Source organism: Oreochromis niloticus, linkage group LG1, assembly GCF_001858045.2.
Source record: "Oreochromis niloticus isolate F11D_XX linkage group LG1, O_niloticus_UMD_NMBU, whole genome shotgun sequence".
In the NCBI taxonomy this organism is placed as follows: Eukaryota; Metazoa; Chordata; class Actinopteri; order Cichliformes; family Cichlidae; genus Oreochromis; species Oreochromis niloticus.
This window is the reverse complement of record NC_031965.2, coordinates 29,112,056-29,129,056: the sequence shown is the minus strand read 5'-3', so window position 1 is coordinate 29,129,056 and position 17,001 is coordinate 29,112,056.

The window sequence follows — 17,001 nt, the reverse complement described above, 5'->3', positions numbered from 1 at the left end:
CTGAGCTGGTTCTAATGATCACTTGATAATGGCCTATAACAGTATAAGTTCTGAGGTGGCAAAGCCAGCAGTCAACAGGTTTAATCCAACCTGAAATGCTGAACTTTATTGTCTAACTTAAAACATATTAATCATATAGTCAGGAAACTTTACATTGTTCAGCTGATGCTGTGAGATAAAGGTTTGATTTCTATTCCACTGAATTTTCTCAAGTTTAGGATACTAAATGAATTCAAAGTACCTAATTAGTGGACCAATAGTGACTATTGTCTCCTGAAGGGCCATAGCCAGAGGCAAATGTTCCAAAAGTAATTTTTTTACAAAACAACTTGAGGTAATAGCATTTCTCTAGCATTTTAAGTTCGGGCAAAGTAGTAGTGACAGCCCCTGTGGTCCGTGACATTGTTTGCAGGGTTTAATTAAGTCACAGCCACTCTTGATGGAGTTAGTTAAAGTCATGAGCTCCTGTTGACTTTGGAATGGTTGAGTAAAGCACGTTCATGATTGTTTTTAATCATTAAAGGATCAGGTACAGTGGATCCAGTGTTATACCAAAAAGACAATAGTTATCTGTAGAAGGTCTGAATAATCCATCCCAAGCTGTGGAAGTTCAACCTGCATAGTGTTAAACCCAAACTGTGCATCAAAAGAGAAAATCACGCTTAAGATAAGATTTGTGTAAAGAAAGCCGTTAAAATGTTGTAACATTTGAAAAGGTTTTTTTTTTCAATCCATCTCCTCAGTGAGCACACATTTCCTCAGGGTTTCTGTATTTCTGGCATTGGGAATGAACAAACGAGACATTACATTTAACAATTTTGATGCATGGAAACTAATAAGATGATTACTGTGTATTAGATACAACTTTAATTTTTATTCCTTTTTTTTTTTTTAAATTGGGGGGTATGATACATAGAAAATTCATGGGTGGTCATTACGACCTTACTTCTTTATGTCTGTGAAGGTTCTCAGTCATCCAGGTCATCGTAGTCAAAGGAGTTTGCAAAGAAAAGCGTCTGGACTTCTTTGAGTTGCTTGAAGACGTTTCACCTCTCATCCGAGAAGCTTCTTCAGTTCTAAGGTCAAATGGCCGAGAGTCCCAGATTTAAACCCAGTGGGAGTATCCCCCCAAGGAGGGACAAAGGACCCCCTGGTGATCCTCTAATCACATGCGCCAAGGTGTGAAAGTGGGTGTGGGACCTAATCAGCCAGGGTTTCGGGTGAGCCCATTGTGAAACCTGGCCCCACCCTATCATGTGATTTCCTGAGGTCAGATGGCCCAGGATGTGAGTGGGCGTTAAGGCGTCTGGGGAGGGAACTCAAAACTGGATTATAGATGGCAGACAGTTGGTGTCGTAAACCACCGCCTCTGTTCAAAGATGGTCGCTCACAGTGGACATAGATGGCCTCTTTCACTCCTCTTTCAAACCATCTGTCCTCTCTGTCCAATATGTGAACATTGGCATCCTCGAAAGAGTGACCTTTATCCTTAAGATGCAGATGGACTGCTGAGTCTTGTCCTGTGGAGGTGGCTCTTCTATGTTGTGCCATGCGCTTGTGAAGTGGCTGTTTGGTCTCTCCAATGTAGAGGTCCGGGCATTCCTCACTGCACTGTACAGCATACACCACATTGTTCAGTCTGTGTTTTGGAGTTTTGTCTTTCGGGTGAACCAGTTTGTGTCTGAGTGAGTTGCTGGGTCTGAAGTACACTGGGATGTCATGCTTGGAGAAAACTCTCCTGAGTTTCTCTGATACACCGGCTACATAGGGGATGACAATGTTGTTGCGTCTGTCTTTCTTATCCTCCCTCGCTGGTGTCTGATCTTCTTTTCTGTGCCTTTTTGCTGACTTTATGAACGCCCAGTTAGGATAACCACATGTTTTCAGTGCTTCCTTTACATGTGTGTGTTCCTTCTTTTTCCCTTCAGGCTTAGAGGGAACAAGTTCTGCCCGATGGTGTAGGGTCCTAATTACTCCAAGTTTGTGTTCCAGAGGGTGATGGGAGTCAAAGAGGAGATACTGGTCCGTGTGTGTGGGCTTCCGGTAAACTTCAATGTTGAGGTTGCCATTCTCTTCAATGTGCACAGCACAGTCCAGGAAAGGCAAACAGTTATCCTTTGTGTCTTCCCTGGTGAACTTGATGTTTTTATCCACGGCGTTAATGTGCGCAGTGAAGGTTCACCCGAAAGACAAAACTCCAAAACACAGACTGAACAATGTGGTGTATGCTGTACAGTGCAGTGAGGAATGCCCGGACCTCTACATTGGAGAGACCAAACAGCCACTTCACAAGCGCATGGCACAACATAGAAGAGCCACCTCCACGGGACAAGACTCAGCAGTCCATCTGCATCTTAAGGATAAAGGTCACTCTTTCGAGGATGCCAATGTTCACATATTGGACAGAGAGGACAATGGTTTGAAAGAGGAGTGAAAGAGGCCATCTATGTCCACTGTGAGCGACCATCTTTGAACAGAGGCGGTGGTTTACGACACCAACTGTCTGCCATCTATAATCCAGTTTTGAGTTCCCTCCCCAGACGCCTTAACGCCCACTCACATCCTGGGCCATCTGACCTCAGGAAATCACATGATAGGGTGGGGCCAGGTTTCACAATGGGCTCACCCGAAACCCTGGCTGATTAGGTCCCACACCCACTTTCACACCTTGGCGCATGTGATTAGAGGATCACCAGGGGGTCCTTTGTCCCTCCTTGGGGGGATACTCCCACTGGGTTTAAATCTGGGACTCTCGGCCATTTGACCTTAGAACTGAAGAAGCTTCTCGGATGAGAGGTGAAAGGTCTTCAAGCAACTCAAAGAAGTCCAGACGCTTTTCTTTGCAAACTCCTTTGACGACCTTACTTCTTCTACTGCTAAAAACTAATCTGTTTAGATACACACACACAAAGACGAAAGTAAATTCTGCACAGCAAATGGGAAATTGTCATAAAGCTCCTTAATTGTATGCAATTTTCAGTTTTTACTGATTTACATCTATTTAACATTTTAAAAAATGTGGTGAACTACATTGCCACTCCCTACCAAGCTAAAATGATCTATCATAGCAAGCAATGAACATGAAGCACACTGGTCCAACATATTTACACATTTAAAAAAAAAACATATTAAATTTAACAACCCCCAAAAATGGCGTTTTATTATTATAAATTAATTTAATCGGATTTTTAAAAAAAAGTAACTAAATAAGTCTTTAACATCCGTGTAATTATTGTATTTCATCCAATTCATTTTTGCTGGGAGCCAAAAGGAAATCAGAAGGCTCTGTGGGAGGAAGTCTTTGACACACATTCTCTCAGTAGGCTCCATTAAAGAATGTTCATGATTCATAGGCCCTAAATCAGTTTTAAAGTTTTAGGAAGCCCAGTGGCAGTCTCTTGATATTTCATATAATCAGATGACAGCAGTCTCTTCAGGACCACAGAATTGGGCAAACAGGAAGACTAAACCTGTGAGCCCTGTCTTAGAAGGCTGGTAAGCCACATGGAATCCTCTTACACAGCACCACAAACGTACAAGAAGACTGCCACTTACTCATGCAGATCTGTCCCGATAATTTTAACGATGGCTACATCTACAGACACAACAGTTTGGGCACTAACTTATTAATACTAAAAACACTTCTCTTAGGATTGACAACAAAAAAGATCTTTACCAAAACATGATATGGACAGGTTGGAATAACTGTGAAATACCTAAAAAGAAAAACTCTGACTCAAGCTAAAAAGAACTAAAACAACTTTATATCCTGAAACGTGACAGTGTATAAATATAGGGGTAAAATAAAACGGCAGAGTACAGTGGTGAGAATGAATACCATTCTGCTTTTCTCATCCTCTCCCAGTATCTCTCCATGCCCCGGTAAAGCTGAGGTCAGTTTGGCTTCATTTGCAGCACAAGCTCTTAATCCCTGGAGTCTCCAGTGTAGAAAGGGACATGAGGAGCATATGGAGGGCCTCTGATCCTTATTAGTACACGGCACAGACTGCCAGAAAAATTCAGGTAATTTTAGAAATGAGGACTTCTTATAAGCCTTGGTAGTTTTATCATTATTTATCCTCCCATTATGACCAATCTGCAGAGGTGCGAATCCTCTACCTTCTTGTGTAAAAACCTCTTTTTGTGAACATTTTGTCAGATTTAAGGTTTAAATGGTAGATAAGAAATAAATGTATGTAACATTTTTTCCTAATAATATAAACTCAGCAATAAGCTGTGCAAATTTAGCCAATTTTTTTCGATAATTCTTGTGTGTATGTCTTCTGCAGAAATGCCCTATTTTACACTCACTGCTCATTCATGTCTTAGAGCTGCCCACTAAGACCACAGTCTTTGACTGCAGGTCTCTAAATAGCTCCACTTAAGCCGTTGGGGTAAGAAAGAGAAGATTATTCATTCACTTTCAAAGCCAAGATTTTAATGCTGGTGCAGATTTTTGACCCAGCAACCTCCCAAAAACACATTTACTTCCATCCATTTCAGTTTGGTCCATGATTTGACTTTTTCAGGCATATAATGACATAGATGTAAAAATCTGAAACAAGAGACTATCCAGCTTAGTGAGGCATTCTCCCAAATCACAAATTACTCCATCATCTGGAATAAATCCTTCCACTCTGTCTGAGTGAATAGGACGCAGTAGTCCAAACACCACTACTCTCTGTGCATACTGGCAGCACAGGATATTTAGCTATTAACATTTGTCTCAAGCTGTCAGTGTTTGAAACTTAACTTCATTGCACTACTGCAAACAATGAAGATATGATTTACCATGCTGGATAAATACGCCGTGCCCCGTAACACAAAATGGCATCTTCATACAATAAGATCAAATCACATCAGATAAATTATGAACCTAATTAAAAAGTGGTCCCAACTAAAACTACTCCTAATTGATTAAACTTCTAAATAATCAGCATCTCAGAATTGTATTTTAAAAACAAAACACTAAATATTAATTATCCAATATAGCATGTTTTAAGGCCTCAGATTTGTTTCTATACATAATTAAGTGGATTCATTCGGTGAGTCACACATCTTCTGGGTAGACATAAATCAAATGTAAGACCGACCATTTATCAAACCACCTATCAAAAAACACTAAATGATGGCAACTACTCTGAAGGCACGCTGAAAATTTAACAGATTTTTAGTAAATATATTCAATACACCTTCTGTTAAAAATGGATGGAGGTTAACCACTCAGACAGAGTTTTATATCTTAGTATCTTGTGTCATTTATGCATGACTTTCCATCTAGAGTCAGTATCAAGTTGAGATTAATTTGTTAAAGAATTTAACTGTTGCTACGGTAGTGGCATTCCCATTAAACTAAGATGTATTCAATTCAATTTTATTTATACAGCGCCAAATCACAACAACAGTCGCCTCAAGGCGCTTTATATTGTAAGGTAGACCCTACAGTAATACATATAGAGAAATACCCAACAATCATATGACTCCCTATGAGCAAGCACATAGGGGGTCAGCAACAGTGGGAAGGAAAAATTCCCTTCCTTAGAAGACAATAAAGTTATACTTGCCAAATACCGTGGCATCGCTGACAGTGTCAATGCTGAAATTAAGATTTAGTTCACAGCACCACTGTTCTGTATGGCCTCATAGGGCTATTTATCCTGTATTTTTTTTGCCTACTTTGGCTAAAACTGGAGCAAAATTAGTAATAATTTGAATATTTTTGTGTTCTGTTACCACCTGGGAGAAATATATGCCTCCTAAATGTTCCAATAATTAAAAATGTAGTTTTTTTGCAATGGTGAAATGATGCAGTGAGACCAGTGACAGTTATCTAAAAAGCAAAGCTTCTAACCTAACAAATAAACACTGAGTAGAAGCTTAGTATCAACCTCTCTAAGGCAAAGGGCATCTGTTGATAAAGCTCTAGAGAAATAACCTCTTTATTATATATACAAAAACAAAAAAACTCCATATAGATGTGCATTACTTAATACATGTCAACACCATTATCACCTAAGGGTATTCCCATTTTTTCATATTGTTAAAATATGCTTAGATTATTCCTGCTGTTTTCTTTTCTGTCTCATACACAGCAGTCAGCCACAAGAATAATATCACCTGCATGTTGTGTATCCCCCTTGTGCTGCCAAAACAGCTCCAACTCATTAGTGCATGGACACGGGCTTCTTGGGGTGTCATATGGTGAGTGGTCATGGAGTTTTGGCAGTGAATCATTTGGGTGCTGTGGGTTGCAGGTTGAGGTCTCCATGGATCTGACTTGCTTATATGGGCATCTGTATTGCCTATCATTAAATGGAGGGATGTTGCTGTCAAAAGGCGCTGATAGAATTGAGGGGGTCTTGGGCTACAGGTCTACAGTAAGGTTAGGGTGTTATGCTGTGTAACATAATTAAGATAAATGCCAGGACCTGAGGTAACCCGGTGATCAGTGTCATATACATTATCTGTCGGTAGTGTTAGTATTGTGGCTGATCACAGAGTTGTTTGGGTGGTCGGTCATATAATTAATTAAATGTCAGTCAAATGTTTATAAATATAGTAATTAGTGTGCAGCAATCTTCACTCATAGTTAGACTGATGTCAGCAATACTAAATCGATCCTATCTGTCATAAGTGCCAATCTAAACTATAAACCTGCCCAATACAGGGCTGAAAATGCCTGAGATTGTCTTAATAAAGTCGATTTATGCTTAGAACAGGAAGAGTGCACACAGGCTCTCATCATGCATCATCACTTAAATTGCTGCGACCCTAAAACCTTTTTGCCACAATCTCAGCTTTATTTTTGTTTATCAGTATTTTTTAACTTTACCATGAACAAGATGTTGCCTCATGCATTCATAATTTCTGCACCCTCAGAACTTCCTAATGGGGGCAATGTATTTTCCTGCTTTTTTTCTGTACTGTGATCATTTGCATAACTAATCTGGTATTTACATTCATCAATTGCTTCATTAATTAGGTCAGTGATCAAAGCAGAATTTCTCTATCACTCGGCAAGGGAGGGAAAAATGCATTTTGGTGGCTCTCTGCTCAGAGCTCTGCCCAGGAACAAAAAGAAATAAAAGCAGGGAGTTTGGGTTGAGATCTAACGCATAATTTCTTATGGAGAGCCTGCTGAGAGATACTGCACTCTTATGTAACTCAGCAACATCATTATGAAGACAGAGAAGGCAGAGAGCCTCCATCTTTAGCCACTACCTCTGGCAAAACAGTCAGATCGCCCACGCCATCTACTGGTGGATAGGTGGAGGGATTTTTAACCACCACTAATGACCACCCAGGGGAAAGGGCCAGGGGCAAAAGGAAAACTAACAGTCCTTTCAGGGACTGAATAGAAGGCATTTGAACACTGATGACATGTATGATCCCTTATCGACCAGTATCATTAGTCACAGCAGACAAATCCAGGTTCAGGGAACCACATTGCTGTTCTCCTTCTCTCCTGTCCCTTTGTCAGCAGTGATGTGTAATTTGTCTACCTTCTGCATTCATTGGCCCTTGCTCTTGACAAAGTATCATCTAAAAGACAGGTTTGTGTGTGCTGGGCATTTGTGGTGTCTTGCTGACACACAGTGTAACCACTGAGCAGCGCTGAGGTCCCTGCTCCACTTCTCCAATCGCTCATCTGCTGGCAACACTACATCATAATCTAAAAACACCAAGCACAAGACAGGAAAGGTACACAAATAGAAACTGCTGAACCATCTGTTTTATATGTGTGGAAAAAGGCAAGAATTATGAAATATGTGCAAAATTGAAAAAGGCGTGATCAATTTGATAGGCATGACTGCATTGAAAAATGAGTGTTGCCTTGCTTTAATTGCACATATTGAAGCTTTTGCGCTTCACTGAGTTAAGTATCCTATTATTTCACGAGTTCACTCAGTCTTTAAAACCTGCTTAAAATAAACCTTCTGCAAGCAGAGAGACTGTAAATTGTTGTTAAAGGATTCAGTAAGTGGCCCAAATGGCAACTGTAACTGTATAGTAACCATATGGTCTTCATAGGTTAAAGGCCATTTATTATTTTAATTTCCCATCAGGTCATTTTGAGTTTAGTAAAATGTTCAGGTTTTCAGCATACGGGTCATACAGGTGCTGGGTACATTTTGGAGTGTGAACACTCTCACTGTCTCTGCATGGGTTTCCTTCAGGTGCTCCAATTTCCTCTTGCAGTCTAAAAAAAGTGCTTGTTGGGTAACTGGTGATTCTAACTGTAGGTATGGATGCAAGTGTGATGTGTTCCTCCTATGATTTGCTGATGGACTGGCAACCTGTTCTTGACCAATGTCAGCTGGGATAGATAACAGCCCCCTACCTCTGTCTATCTTCATTTAAGAGTGAATCACCAAATTACCAACTTTCTCCTGTTTAGGTATCCTTCTTCTCTTTCTTCATTGTAACATCAATAACAGTTTTGCAGATGTCCCTGTTACAGACAAATAAGACATTTAAAGCTTTTACAGCCCCTCTTTTTTTTTTACAACCCAATGAAAATGAGAATGACCTTCTCCATGGATATAAGCTTTATTTGCAAAAAACTGGTTTCTTTGCAAACATCTTACTATATGAAAACTTTGAACCGGCAAGAGGGAATATATATATATATATATATGTAGGTGTGTGTGTGTATATATGTGTATATATATACACATATATATATATGTGTATATGTATCACATTCACCTATTATTGCAATGTCTTTTAGCACCAACAGCCATAACTAATCTAAGATGAAATGAGATGGAGCATGTGCAAGAAGCCTATTAAAATGGAGAGGGACAATGATGTATATTCAACCAGATTTTAGAAAAAGTACAAAAACTAAAAATACTGATAGAACTAATGGTTTCTTACCAAAGCTCAAGGAGGTTCCTAGTGTTTTGAGGTACTGCAGAAAAATTCCGACTTAAAAGTGAGTAATAGCAAATCACAGATCAGGCAGCATTGCCCGTCACCATGGATTTAGTGATGGCTCTGTCCTAACAGTAGGTTACAGCCTCCAATTCTCTGTTGAGCTGCTGAACTGTAATTGCTTACAGTTGCTCTTATCAAACTCCTGCCACTTTCATGACGTGCTTCTTTTCGTTGCCCTACTGCAACCCCTGGAAACCTCCTTGGAGTAAACAGAAGTTGCACAAACAGTGCAATCTTTTGTCTTTTCTCACCATGGAAAAGAATTTGCAATGAAGTGAATTGTCACGTCTTGCATTCATCAAAGGAATATTGACCAATGAGCACCTGCAGTGATTCAACAGAAGGCTAGATGCCTTGTTTAAAGACAGCTCAGCAGGACAAAGCATTAGCTGTTATGTTACGTGATGCTTTGTGGGACAACCGTTGCACTAAGGCTAATGAGAGACTGAGAAAACTCTGCCATTTATGGTGTTATGTAACTTCGAAGATTATTCTGTGAAACAAAGTGGAGTTTTAAAAGATTTTGCTTTCATGGAAATGTAACTTTGTGCTTATTACTACCCATTTTGTTTTGTGTTCCAGTGACAGGAGCTTTTATCGTTGGATGAAGCGAGTCTGCTTAATTCTCTCTCTCTCTACTGTGAATTGGTTATGACGTCTGGTGCAAGTATGTTAAAACACTTAAACAGAGACAGCACTATCGTTCTTAATGACAGTCAATTCTCATTGGAACATTGTAGGTAAAGAATTAGCAATTTTGGCGTCTTGTATTTGAAAGCATTTTAATCTTTTAATATAGTTTTTAGACAGAATTGCAGGATGTGTGTGTAATGTAAATAAATATTGTGGATCATATGTATGAAGGGATTAATACACAGGGAATACAGGAAGACAGAAAAGGTGACGCATAAGAGGGAGAGAGCGATAAGCAGAAATGGAAGTGTGTTTTGGGGGGCGTGCAAGAGTGTGGATGACAACGATGCACCTCACTGTAATAAGTAAACACATCACAACCCCATGTGATTTATTGCAGGGCCAGGGTGACATTTTCAGCTGCAGGACAAGAAGCCAGGGTCCTGTTTATTTATTTATTTATTTTTTTCACAGTTTTTTGTGTAATACAGAGGACAAATCCTGCATTTTTATGCCCCCATCCCCCTAGTGAAGAAAGGGCAGTCTGCTTATCTCTCAAGAAGAGGAGAATCCAGCCGCTTGGGCTGGAAAAAGGTAAATGGTAAAGTATTGGAAAACAAGGGTGGGAGGTTGCACCTTGATAAAGACCGAAGAAGTACACCATGACAAGAATAATAAGCCATTCCTGTCATTTGTTTCTTGGTAAATATATTTATTATTTGATTAAGTATTCTTGCTGCCTACAAAGTATCTTGATTTTGCCCAACTATAGCATATAAGTGCACTCATTCTAAATTTGCTATGGGCAAATTTAGAATTGAAGTCCTGTCCCTGCTCATAGCCCATAAAAACATTTATCATTGTGACCATCTTTGGCTTTAAAATTCACATTTTAAAACATCAAAGATCTAAAATCACAGGCGCGGTTCATGTTAACAAAGAATACATTTAAAGACTGAAACTGCTTTGTATTTGAGATCTGGACTCAAAATGGTTAACACAAGAGGAAAGGTCTGGCAAAGCAAATCCCAAGTCAGCATTCCAGGGCTATTATGCCTGCCAAGGGAAGCTCATACACAATAAAACTTTAGCCATAAAGGTGTTGAGAGGTGCTAAAGTAGCACACCATCTCCATGCTGAGGTGTTTACATACAGTAGTAAACTGTAAACTACATTTAGTAGCTAACACATAAAATCAGAAGGTTCAGCGCCACTAAAAACCCTCGCTGTGTACTGTCACTCTCACCTCCAGAGGAGCCACATTAAAGCAGCATACTATAACCCTATTTCAGCTATGTGCTTATCTTTCATCAGCAAAAGAAACATGTGAGCTTATTGTCCATAAATATGCACTGCAATTTATAATATCTAGCGATGGCAAGGTTTTAAAGTGAGAATAATGGTAGTTGTTCTATCAGTTATTTCTGATTATTTTCATGATAACAAAGCGGATTTTCCTATCCTTGACTACAGATGACATAAATAGGATAAACAAATTCTCAACAGGATTATAAGACGATTAAGGTAACGGTAATAAAAAAAAAAGCATTTAAAGCATTTAAAAATGCTTGAATTCAATGTTATAAAGAATATTACTCTGTCTGTGGAAATTGTAAAAGGGTGAATGGGGTCTTGGTATGAATTTGCCCATAAGGAGACCCACAAGGGGGCAGTCATTTGTTGATGTCCTTTTCAGTTTAGATGAGGCTGCAAGGAAAAGTTAATGCTGAGGTTTGTTTGACCCTATCACTAATGGGTAGAAAGAGGAAACGATCATTGGACATTGATCATGAGAGCAGCCAGGTTATTGACATCCCGTTTCTCCATCAATACGCTTTTATCTAAAGCTCCATGTTTCATACTGGAGGTTTTGACAAGACCTATTTTACTGTCATGCAGAACCTGAGAGCATTAAGAAAGTCAATTATATACTTCTTTATAATTCACAATGTACTGTGTCTGACACTACTTAGACTGTACCATCTAAGTCTGCAAGTATTTTAAACAGCCATGGCCAGTGTCAGTTACAGAAAATGAATTCATGGGCGTCTTTCTTGGGATCCAATACAATGTGAGACAGAGGAGAGAGCATGACCTCACGTCTTCGCCTCTATCAGGTCGTGTGATTGGGTCTGTCTGGCAGCCAACATTTATCTGCCTACAATGTAATCATCGGGAAATGCCTGGGAAGTGTTTTAACCTGCCCATCTTAATCCAAAATGCCAGAACACTAAATCAGGCATCCCAGAGCAAATATTCCAGTCATTTTATTGGCTTGGCCTCTGCAGTGGGTTTGCACAGCACTCTCGCTCTCTTTCTTCGTCTGAAGCACTTTGGCGCTGACCCCACACAGCAGCATGCATTACAGAAATACTCTGCCATTCCACTGGACCAAGGCAGTGTGAAATGCTTTGTGAAATACTTATTACATGAGAAACACACCCCTGCTGCAACTTCTGTGTTCTCAAGCAAGAAACCTAACCCCCGAAGCCGAAGAGGACTGTGGAGAACTGAGCAGTGTTTAGATATGACTACATGTGACTGTGAGGCAGGATGCTATTGCATAACCCTCCCAGGATAAATAAAAGTTTAAAAAAATACTTAAACATTGAACTCATATGTAACAGATATTGTGTTATTCTGCTGGGACTATTCTGCATCTATTAGTTTAAGATTGATTCCACATGTTATTATTTTCTGTTTTAAATCAATCTGAAATTAGTTTTATATTGTGTGGTAATTTTACTGTATACAGTAGATTCAGTAGATTCTCAGTTGTGGCTTTTTTCTTTCTCGTGGAAAAATCGAACTCCCTGCTGTTATGAATTCAGAATAATAGACACAAGATGTCTTGAGCCATTCTGGGGAGTGGCGGGAGAAGAATTTGTGTGCTTCCCAAAGGATGAGAGGTGCATTGAAGCTCAAATTCCCACACCCAGTGTCCTAGGCAGTTATTTAAGCAAGACAAGGTCTTAAAGGTGGAATGTGAGGAAGAAGCTCCACATTCAGCACCTGACCGCAATGATTAGGATGCTTCACATTTTTTGAGCAATCGCATAAACTGAGTTGTAGTGATGTTTTGGATTATATTCTTCAGGGTGAGCAAAGAGAGCAATGGCCTTAGTGCTGACCACTCGTGTGAAATTTGTGTGCCTATAAAATGTAATCAATGTACTGAAAGCCTTGGATCAAAATGAATAATGATATCTGGCCAGGGAGGCTAGTTCTCCTTTTAGAAACACAGCCTCTTGGAGGAGATAAGGGGAAAGAAAATAGTTGTTTCGCTATTCTCTTATCAGTGAGAACTGCATAATGTAATCTGACTCAATGGCGTATCAGATCAATCACTCTGTCTGGGTGAGGTAGGAGTGGAAGAGAGAAAGGGGGAAAGAGAGAAGGTAGCGGAGACACTGTACTGATGCAAAAATAAAACTTTATTCAGATAAAAATACACTTCGGGCAGGAAGAAGTAATAAGCTGAATTTTTTATCTTGAATTGCATTTTTCTGTTCTACAAAGTCGTTTGATAGAACACAATACGGTAATTTTCCATACCCATTTATATTTCATGTTAAACATTCACACAACACATTGTTGTGAACGGGATAGTATCAGTTGACCAGAAAAGCTAACATTTTTACCATTTTTACTCTTAATCTACAATATTACAGGTAAAAGTCTATCTCTTCTGTTTTATGTGTTCTATCATAAGAAATGTAAAATAAAGTAGGTCGATGTAGGAAACATGGAAAGATTTAAATATTATTTAACTCTAATCTATTAAACAGTGATGTGAAAAAGTATTTCTCCATGCATTTACTAAATCAGTATATATATATATATATTACTAACCAAGGGGTGACCTCATAGTGGTAAGATCCATCTTCTACATATAGTCTCTGAGTTGACCTTAGATATTTCCAGACCTGATTACTAATGAAATAAGTGTTTCAATATAGCATGTTCAAAGGAGTTCAGTAAAAGGTCCACTAGCACACTGTCCAAAAATCAAATGAATGGCATCAGTCTTAGTGGGATCCGGCCTGGGCTTTGAAATAACATGGGCCTGACATTACATCTGTGAAGGAGGAATACACGGAATAATAGTGAACCTTCTTAGAAGTGGACACACTTCCAAAATTCCTCCAAGAGCATGTCAGCAGCTCATCCAGGAAGTCACAAAAGATCCATAGAAAATAGAAGCCCCAAGTCTTCCACACGGATACAGAGGGCACAGGGGGAAATGGCATCTATGTGAGAGTGCTGAAGTCAAAATCACTCTCGACCACTTACATTTTGGTAGAATATTCTGTGGACTGTGTGCAAAGTAGAATTTCTTGGAAAGTAGGAGCTACTGTAACATCTGCTGAAAACCAAAGACAGAATTCCACAAAATATCCACACAGTAAAATAGCATACTTTCAGTCAAGCATGGATGCAGCGGTGTAAAGTGGGAATGCTTTGCTGCTTCTGGGCTAGGGTGATAGTTGAAGGAAGGATAAATTCTGCTTTCTGACAGAAAATCCTGAAGGAGAAGGTTAGGTCATCACTCTGTCAGTTTTAGCTCAAGTGCAACTGGGTTGTGCAGGAAGAAAACAATCCAAGGCATCAAAACAAGTACATCACTGAATGGCTCAAAAGTAATAAAATAAAAGTTCTCAAATGGTCTTGTCAAAGTCTGAACCTGAACTTCACTGAGATGCTGTGTTTGATGCAAAATGAGCAGTCCGTGCTCACAGACTCTCCAGAGTGCTAGCACTGAAGCCCTGAATTTGTTCTGCAAGAAGAGATGCCCAAAATTTCCCCACCACAGTGTCCGAGACTTAGCTCCACTTACCAGAAACTTTTTGTTAAAGTCAACTGAAGACAGCATGACAGGCTGATGATTACTTTTACTGTTGGATCACTTTAAAGTTGTCATTTAAAACTTGAATTCTCTGATTGCCTAAATGTCCTTTGATCCTATGCTAAATTTTGTTGAAATGTCTAACACAGGCCACAGAAGGAACAAATCATCAATGGGATTGAATATTTTTTGATTTGACTATAACACTATTAACTATAATAGTTCTGTCAGATACAGTAATAATACTGTATCTGACAGAACCTGGTGTAAGCCAAAGTAAAATGGTTGCAGACTGCAAATGAGAAGTTTGCCTTTCTTTTTTTACTTATGGTCGAAGCTTATTGTCTCAAAGGTTAGTCTGCTCTTATTACACTAATGAAATAGTAACATTATGCTGCCCTACAAGCACTCCACATCTTCATGAATCCAGTAAACGCTGGGTTTTCCATTATTTTTGTACATTACTCTGAATATGGGTGTGTTTGAGTATGCCTGCTTTTGTGTCTAGAGAGAGGAGGGCCTGGGATGACTCTTTCTCCTTGAACAATATCAACCGGAGGTGTGAGATGATTTCAGATTCAGCCTGTTGTCTGTGCTCTGTGCTCTGTATATACCAACTCAGCCAGCATCTGATTACCAGTACCTTGTTGTTGTCAGGAGTATGTAACAAAGAGGGGAGGAAAGAGTTGAGAGAAGGAGAGGGAGAAAAGGAGAGAGCTGAAGAAGGGTGCTTCTCTGGGGTGTGGAGACAACAGCACACAACACATCTGTGGAGATGATTCACTGGGGACCAGCTGTGGATGTCTGGAGCTAATTGAATAGGCTGCTCGAACAAATTTACAGGCTCCTCTTTCTTTGGAAAACGCATGACAATGGAATTCGCCCTCTTGCATCACTTTCCCCCAACCACACCACCTTACAATTCTTGACTTTGTTTTCCCTCTTTTCCTTTTTGCTCAATATCTCCTGGCAGTCGTTGTGGTGCAGAGCGTGTGCTAGTGGTGCCCACAGACAAGCGCTAGGCGCTTACTATGCCAGTCACTTCCTTCCATCTCCACGTCCCTGAGAGACCTAATTGATATTCTAAACCAGAGTTGGAGCTGCATCTCAGGCTCACCTTAGTCATTAGTGAGCCCCACAGGGCTGTTTGCATTATAATCTCTGATTTAGATTGTGTGTTGCCTCTGTGTCCTTCCCTCGAGGTTGAGCGGTGTGTGCAAAAGGCCACTGTCACTGGGGATCCAAGCTCAAATTAGACTCTGCATCTGAAACGAGGGTTACAGGTCATGAACTCGCACCTAAACAGACAGAGCAGATGAGCAGATTAATACCCCAGTGAGCTCACATACAATGTGTGAAGAGTGAAAACATCTATCTCCTTCCAGACATTTGTACGGTAGCAAAGGAAGTCAGAGTGCTCATGACTCAGGCTTATTTATGGAAGGAGTGTGAGAGGATCACTAAAGAGTTTGAATCTTCAGGTGCAAACTCTTCATCTATTTATTGTATTATCTCGATAAGGCTGTATGAGCCAGCAACTGTATATATGTGCTTTGCTTAATTGCTTATTTTTGAGGATTTCTTTTTTTAGTATTTTGTTGACACTAAACAAGTACAAATGACCGCATACAGCTCCTTGTTCCCTTAACCTCATGAGGTTAAGGGAACAAGGAGTGGCTGCAGCCACAGTTTGATTCTTACCCTATGCAAAAGTACCATTGGATTTATGGAACAACTGGCCCATTTTGTTCTTACCATCATGCATGTTTTAAGAATACAAAATCATTCTGAATCAGCAGGCTCATATCTAAATAGTGTCTACATACTATCAGCATTCTACCATGGCCCCATTTCTTTATACAAGAAAACACATTTACCTCCGGGTGAATTGGAAAAAGTAGTGACAATCTTGCAAGTACAAACAAATTCAGGTGTAAAAATATTGATAAATCACTCATTTGTACATGTTCGTACAGACAATTTACACACTGATTTGTGCATATGCCCTGTTGTTATATGAATTCCAATGTGTATTCCCTAACCAGTTAGTGAGTGGCTACTGGACGATGACAATTGGTGAAAACAGCTGCAAAGCGGGTGCTGCACCAATGATTGTTTTGATCACTAGCAGATTGCTGCTGTCGACTGTAGCTTCCATGGAAAAAGTGGATCTGTCTGAGAAAACTCACCATCCACTTTCCGAGCTGTGATGACGCTTGAAAAAGTGTCAAACAAACCAAAAACTGAAGACACTACTTTTCAAAGTAAACGTGTGTGTTAGCACTGCAAATAATATGTTCGCCTTCAAAGTAATAGGTGCTCCTTTTATATACTAAAAGTATATATGATATATGTAGTATATGATACACTGACCGGTGTCTAGGTCTACATGAACTGATCTTTAGAATTGCACTAACAGATCTTTAGGTCTATGTGAAGTAATTAGAAAAGAGGTTTTTCAACATGTGCTCATAATAAAAATATTTGGCTTTAAAAATAATCCAACTAGGATTTATCTCGGCATTTTAAATCTTCATAGGGGCGGCGAGTCACAGTTTTATATAAAATTAAGATTACTATAT